Genomic DNA, 6,000 nt, shown 5'->3' with positions numbered 1-6,000 from the left:
TATGCTCTTAACCTGCAAAGCAATACCCAAGCGAAGAAAAGATACCGAGAACACAAAATATGCGAAGAAAATATACCCAGAACACAGAATAGCAATGATTTTATTATTCAGAGAGAAATGTTCACAGGCCTCTTCGAGGGGGCAACCTCCAATAGAGCAGAGCTCGATTACAAAACAAGACACAATGCTCCTCGCAGGGAGTCTCTATCCTTTATATATGACTCATACATGCAATACCACGAGCCAATATCGTGGGTTTTATTAATACCATCTAACTAATACTACCGCCTATTTACCATCTATCTAATACTTCCGCCCATTTGCAACTAACTGTGGTCCCGTCATTAATTGCGGGTTAATCACTTACAAATATTAATATGGGCTTTATTGACTCTTGACTATGACGTGATCCCAAGACATAAATAAGGGGGTTAGGGTGGGACCCTAACATTCTTCATCTGATCGGCTAACTTTTTCTCTTGAGATTTCCCAACAAATGCATCTTTGGGTTTGCTCCTTGATGAGGTAGCATGGTAATCCTTCAGATTAACATATCGACAATAGGGATTAGGGTTCCGAGCCATAGATGCCCATAATGTACTAATGCCAGTAGTTGGTGCACACAAATTGTGTTTATGTTTCTGTAACCAAAATGTGGAACATAAAGCATATTTAGCAACGGTTGAACCCAGCTACCCACTTCATTGGTTCAACAATTGTCACTCTAGCTTCTTCGTAATAAACAGATTGGAGGTACTTGCTGGTCTCAAATTTAGGATAATTGTTGCGATCATTCAAATCCCATTCACCCATGTGCAGGTGCAGCACCCTAGCCAACATATTTGCCTCAATTGGAACTTTCTCCCGTAATAGGGGTTAAATACCTTTTACTTTATAGAATCTGCGTCCTTTGTCACCTTCACAATTGGCTTCCTCGGTGGCATATAGGGTGGCGACCTAAAGATTACTTCCACCTCATCTACATTGATATCCACAAGATTTGGATGAGCATGAGATAACTAATAAATTCGAGACCATTTGTTGGCTTCAGGGGCTTATACCCAGGTTCATAGTTAACTGTGCTAACCAACAAAGTCCTATAGCACTGGCCCTTTTAGCAATGATATGTGCATCGCAGACCATAGTCTCACCCGAGGCGATATTAGGGGATGCTAGAACTATGTTTCTGCATCAAGAGGGCCTATGAAGTGTGGTTGTAAGGTTCTTATCAGTTTAGGTCTTAATTCGACCTTTGCAAACCATTACCCTTATTTTTATAATCGTAAACTGTTTTCCTACTTAAGAGATTTGAGAATTACGTGGAACTAATATAAGATGTATTATTCAACATCTAAAATAGTATCTGAACCTTCATGATGCAATTCCATAAGAAGAAATATAAAATTGAACCATAAACAGGCTAAAACACAAAAACTACTTGAACATAATAAATTACACAGATCTATCTAAAAATTCTTCTTTATTAGTCAAGTCTTCCAAGATACAATCTCTCTGAACCTGCACACACAACTACAGGGGCATGTGCACTCAGCTACAGACTTACCAAGGTCCCCGCACACACAACTGCATGATCCTTCCCCTTCACTTGACTAAAGAAAGATCTTACAAAAAGAGACTCAAAGATATCTCATCAATTGAATTCTTCCTTTTCTTAGACTTGCTAAAACATCCCTTTATATATTCCTCTACCCTTACAATACCATGGTTCACAAACCATGGGCGGAGCTCAAAATCCTGTAGATAATCCCATCCCTTTAAAAAACAAGGGGCTTTGAACTTCCCTAAAGCCCATTTGACTCATATAACCCTATGCTAATCACACTCCGCTCCTCAGAATGTGGAGTCTTTACATGATACAGACAAAACTTAGACCTAGGCAACCCCTATGCAACAACTGGGTACCTACTCAATACCTCCGCGTCCTCAACATCCATACCTTTAACACTATAAATATGTACTACAAATAACACAGACCCTTTTATGTAACTGCGCTTTTCCTACATAGTTGTAACCATTCTAACTAATGTAGCTTTCTTCATACCCTGCAAGATTCTTTGTTCTCCATTTTCATCCAATCATTCAATGGCCTTGTCATAAAAATCCACCTTTTTTCCTATGAAGATTCAACTAGTCCATACCCAACAACATATTGTATGATCGCAATAGGAGCACATTCAAATGCATGGATGTAGGCATACCATTCAAATCAAATGCACAAGCTCTTACACAATTATGAACTATTTTCTTTGTACATGTATCCAACTTCACTAACCAAGATTCTGCTTCCACTTCTTTATTCAAACCACACTAATCCACAAGATCAAGATTAACATAACTATAATTAGATCGAGGTTTAATAAAAATATAAACAACTTGATCAAAAATCTTATGATACATCTTGATAATAGATTCCTAGTGACCTGACTGCCTACTATCCAATGATGCATAGATCCATGGAATGATCTGCCAAACATCCCCAACTTCCTGCACTTCCTATGCATTGTAAATCTCAGGCCTACCACCCTGATATTGTGGGAAATATTTCTGGAGATTCTCCTTGCTACATATCCAACACTGCAATTGTCCCTTACAATCACCTTTATTCTGCTTCCCTCTAGGATGTGACCCATGTCCCTCTCCAACTACATTAAACTTCATTTAAGGAACACTGCCCTCTTTTTCACTTGCATCCTGAGGTCTTGTTTGATTTGACTATAATTTACCTTTCGTCTTGTCTTACCCCTTACACTTTGATTACGCATAACAGTGCTTCAACTTCCCAATGACTTCTTCAAGTAATCGAGGCTCATCATACTCAATCTAATCTTTAAATGCTAATGGTAATCCATTGACAAATCTCTAAAATTTGGATTTCTCATCTTTGGGATACGGTACATACCTCAACAACTCCACGAACTCGGTCATATACTCCTCATCTATCATCAAACCCATATTTAGCTCATAGAACTCCATATATTTATTTTCATAGCACCTCTCTGACAAATATTTCTTCCTAAAAAGTCTCTTGAATTCATGCCGACTCAACTCTTATGTCCTGATGTATCTAACATGCTTCACATCTTCCCACCAGATGTTTTCTTTCCCTTTGAGGTTGGATATAGGTATTTTGGCCTTCATATTCTCCATGTAATCATTTAGCTCAAAGAACTTCTTCATCCCAAGTAACCATGCCTCTGTATCTTTTGGTTTCTTCAAATCTCCATCAAAGTTAAGTGGCTTGGATTTCTTGAACTCATGTGGAAAATATCCCCTATCATTCCTCCTCTAAGGATGATAACGATGATGACCACGGTATCTGTTGGAACTAGAATTAGCATAGAACCTATGAACATCACCTCTCCTATTAGGTCTATCCAAGAACCTGTCATCTCTAATCATGTCATCCCTATTTGACCTACTCCCACCATGATACCTACTACCATATGCCCCATTAGTCATATCCTCCTGTCCATGACTAGTCCTAAGTGGTCCCTCTCTCTACAATTCTAGGAAACTCTAAATGATACCTACATTAATGTCTGCTTGTTTCTCCTATTCCTGAATGATTATGTCATTATCGGCTTTGCAACTTCTTATTTTTGCCTTCAAACTTCTCAATGTGTTTGTTATGTTAGGAGAGTGCCCATCACCATGTTGCTGATATGATCTATCGGGAGAATCTTGTGAACTATAGTTTACCATCATTCTAGTCATCTTTGATCTTCTTCCTGCAAGTATACCATGTCAAGTAAACCAAAATATAAACATAATCGACATACCTCAGTGTCGTACAAGGTAGGATATCTTATTTTCAATATCAACCATATTAGCACAATACATGTATAAATATAATCATAATAGCATATAAACATAATCTCAATCATCATCCAGTTACCATGCATGACTATACCATAACCATGCAAGTGTATGCATAATGACATATATATACTGACATGCATAACAAATGCATAACCGGCATGCACTCATGACGACCGCATCCAACAACAATCACTATCATCTTCTATATGGTGACCCAACTTCAAGAATGACCACCACCATGCATACACAACAAGAAACTAGACTACAAACATAAAGAATAAATACCCAACTAACATGTATCCATGGAAAACGCATTCTTCCCATCTAATCCAAGGGGTCAACCATGCACTGATACCACTCTCTAAGACCCTCCTCCCACGTTAACCCAAGCTAACCAGTCCACTTCGATAAACATGTGACTAAGAGTTACTATGATGTGATTCAAATCCCCATGTATAGTTAATGAAGTGGAGCCGATAAGGCAAGACCATTATGACCTTCCTTAGGAGCATCAAACCCTTCAGGATACAACCAACCCCTCCAGGTGTCCAATCCATGATCCAATTGATGTTTTTCTGAAATAGACCCCTAATCGCTCCCATGAAAATCCTTCCATGTGGTTGGGACCCTCCATTCACCCCCGAAGCAACGAATCCATGCGACTGTGGCCCTTTTCAGCCTGTTTTATGCCAAAGACCCCAGATTCTAAGACACGTTTTGAGGGCTAGGACTTAGGCCTCTACTTAACACTTTATGAAACTTTTAGATATGATAAATAGCATTGAAAAAATGATACTAATGAAACAACTTAAACAAGGATTTGACTTGACCCCTACCATCCATGACATACATTTCCTCAAACATATCATAAAATTGTAATGTACGGGTCATATAAACACATATGAACTTAGGGACCTCATACTTATCTTACATTCGACAAGAAGGCTTGATGCCTCCTAATAATAGTTGCAAGATAATATATTAGGTCATGCGTTCATTAATAGTTCATTTAGTAATCTAAGCATGATGAGATCCATAACCAATGTCTGATATAAAACCATGCTTATAGCCAACATATAACCAACAAAATAACAATGATGGAACAACCATTAAAACCACATATTAACAAGTTTATTTACACATAGAACACAAGAGGAAAAGAGCTCTTATTAACATATGCAAAATCCAACCAAGCCAGGGACTTCCATGTACCAGAGCTGTTACAGTCTCATGTCATGATGTAATTATTATATATTGATCAAAATAAGAAATAACATTGTAAAATTTTTTTTTTTAAAGCATGGGTTTCATGCTTGAGTATTTGGTCAATATGTTAGGCATCCATTGAATCCCTATAAGATTGTATTGAGTCAAAAGGTCATTGTCATTATGTAAAGACCCCTTTGGGCACTTGAATCAAAGAAATAAAACCATTTTGTACTTTGGAAAAATGTTTATAGTGCTCCCAAGAATAGGTCAACTAACTGGCTGAAGCTGGCCTCACATTAGGCTTAAAGATCCCTTGGAAGGCTATATAAAGTAGAAATTCGACCTCCTTTGAGAGACATCACACATGCACTTCATTTCAGAGAAATTTTGTGGATACTGGATATATTCATATATACACATATCTTTGCATATGAGATATGTAATCCATGCTTTGTTTTCTCTAATAGGACCATAAATTCATCTAGATTATTATCAATCTCCTCAAAATGTCTCTTGGATCTTAGCATTCATGAGGAAGAGAATACATGCAAATCAATACCAGTGCCCAAGAGACATCTTCTTTGTTAGGGTTTAAGTGTTTCACCCAATGACACATGTATTTCCTAACAAGTTGAATAAGTAATGAACCCCTTGCAGCACATCGTTTACATATTCTCATCGAGAGAAAATGTCAATGAAAAACCATTTTGAACCCAATTTTACCTCATAGTTGTATTTTGGTTTCTGTATCGCTCTGATCTAGTGGAAAACTACTTTCTTTCTTGGACATATCTGATAAACTTGCATATCAATGCATGATTCTACATGTGTTAGATTCTAGCATTTAACATGGTTGGGGGGGATTTGAATCTGTAAGATTTTTACTGATTTGGAAATGCATGTGCTCATGCTCTTCTATGCAAGAACTATTTCTGACTCATGGCTAGAGTT

The sequence above is a fragment of the Pinus tabuliformis genome, chromosome 8 (assembly GCF_031772625.1).
Source record: "Pinus tabuliformis cultivar Carrire ecotype Pingquan chromosome 8, CPIR1, whole genome shotgun sequence".
NCBI lineage: Eukaryota > Viridiplantae > Streptophyta > Pinopsida > Pinales > Pinaceae > Pinus > Pinus tabuliformis.
Note: the sequence above shows the minus strand (reverse complement) of the source record.